The sequence below is a fragment of the Chaetura pelagica genome, unplaced genomic scaffold (assembly GCF_000747805.2).
Source record: "Chaetura pelagica isolate M959 unplaced genomic scaffold, ChaPel_1.0 scaffold192, whole genome shotgun sequence".
Lineage (NCBI taxonomy): Eukaryota > Metazoa > Chordata > Aves > Apodiformes > Apodidae > Chaetura > Chaetura pelagica.
In genome coordinates this window covers 1,349,949-1,352,130 of record NW_009952570.1, presented here as the reverse complement: position 1 = coordinate 1,352,130, position 2,182 = coordinate 1,349,949, and positions in this window count along the sequence as shown.

Sequence of the window (2,182 nt, the reverse complement as noted above, 5' to 3'; positions counted from 1 at the left end):
GAATGGCTCCTCTCCAGCCAGCCCCGCAGGAGGGAAGGTGGATCTGCCGGGGCAGCCCAGCCCAGGGCCTGGCTCTCCCCGCAGCCCCGTGGGGCAGCCCCGCTCCTGCCCGGGTGGGCACAGCAGAGAACAAGGGCCTCTATCTTTTGAGGCTCTGAAATGGAGCCAGAGCAGCCCCGTGGCATCCCTGCTTAGTGGGTGCACTACTCAGAGGCAGCCCAGAGGCCTGGGTGGTCTCTACTGGCAGAACTGCCTGTTAACACCTGGTCAGGCTTCCAGGAGAGTCCCCTTTGCCAGGGCCAGCATCCTCCTGGGATCCAAGCTGCACTGACACCATCCCTTCCTGCAACCCTCTGTCCCTCTGAGAGGGCTCATGACAAGTTCACAGGAGACACAACTGAGGTTCATTTCTGATCACATTTGCACCAGTAGAGGCTTAGGAAGGGCTGCATCCCAAGAAGGGGAAAACTCCAGCTTGTTGTCTGAGGACAGAATAATTTCAATAGCATTTTTTTTTAATTGCTGAGGATTAAATACTTCATGGTTTCCATTGAGAAAAAGATGTTGTAATAAAGTACATACACATTCCTATTGTCACTTCTTTAAGCTCTGAAATATGACAGTAGTTTTGTCCTAAATTTCAGATTTTTCTGGTCTCTGCTTTTTTTTTTCTGTCTCTGCTTTTTGGCCCTCCCTGCCAGGCAGCCAGACACAGTCCAGGTGTCTAGTCATTCTGCTTGATGCATTCTTTGCAGAAGCACCCACCTGCAGCAGGAAGCAGGGAAACCAGAGGGCTCAGTACTGTCCTGCAGCAAAACGAGAAGTCTGGGAGTAACCTGGTGACACATGCTCAAAAGAAACCTCAGACATCTCCAGTGACAAATTCAACATAATCTTTCAAACTCTGATCAAAGCCCCATTAGCTTTCCAGGCTCATGTTCTGTCTGAAAAGGGGCTGGAAGTGCATAAATGTATCTGTAGCAACAAGACGCAAAGCTGTAGCTCCTATTTTTTCCCATACCTACTGACCCAAGTAACCTTGACTACAGAAACAGGCCCTCGTTTGTCACAGCAGGTGACAGGGTAGGCACTATATGAACGTGCCAGCATCTTACCTTTGTACTAAAACCAGAAATCAAAATATTAAAAAGCAAGATCTTCCCCACTGGCCCATTATCTTCTAACTCTCAGAAGCTAAGCAAGATCCTCGGGGTTTGACAAATTATTGCACATTCCCCCTGCCTGTATTTCTGCACTTTCATCTAACAATCTTATTCCTTTCCTGCTCCCCAGCTGAGCTGGAAATTAACAGGCTTTTGCTTATTTGTTACACAGTACAGAACAGTCCAAAATTATCTTGTAGAAATTAGATCATATCATTAAAAAGCAAATACTTATGAACCAGACACCTTATACACTAAAAAGCCCAAAGATATGAAACCAAATTATCAGCCTAAGCATGCACTGTTCTAAGACATCAACTAAACATAATGCAAAGCTACTGTAAAATTTAAATCTTAGCATACTGACTCCATATTCCTTGTGGTCATGTGAATGGTACAAGGACATTTATCATTAGTTTTTACTGTGATTTTCCACACAAAACCAAGCAGAAAGAAGGAAAAAGGAAAACAAGATTTTGTCTAAAAAGGGAAGCCTACAAGGTGTCTGTGTGGCCTTTACACTGAGGGGAGAAATAAAACCTCTCATTTAGGGAAGGGATTGGAGCAGGCAGGGTGGTTACCCACTGGCAAAGGTGGCTCCACAGCAGAGTGTTTCCACTCACAGAAATGCAGCGGTGGTTGATCTGCCCTGCATAAACACCACCAGTGTGAATGCACGTGGTTCCGTGCAGAGGAGAAGGGGTGTGTGTGAAAATTAAAGCTTTCTTGTCAGAATTTTCCAATCTCAACTTACTGGTGTTTATTTGCACTCTAAAATTATCAAGTAGAAAAAACCCACCAGTATTCCTCACCAGGGAAGACATAAAGCAGCAGTTGTTGTTCCACATCCTGTGTATTTGCTTGTTGTTTCTTCAGGCAAACTGATGCAAGGCAGGTTTTGGGTCAGTTTTAGCACCAGGAATTTTCTCAAAACTCAGATTTGACAAATGCAAGCAGAAAGTTTTCTCTCAGATATAATACAACCAGGTTTTATTTAAGTTCTCTCTTTCCCCCCCCCC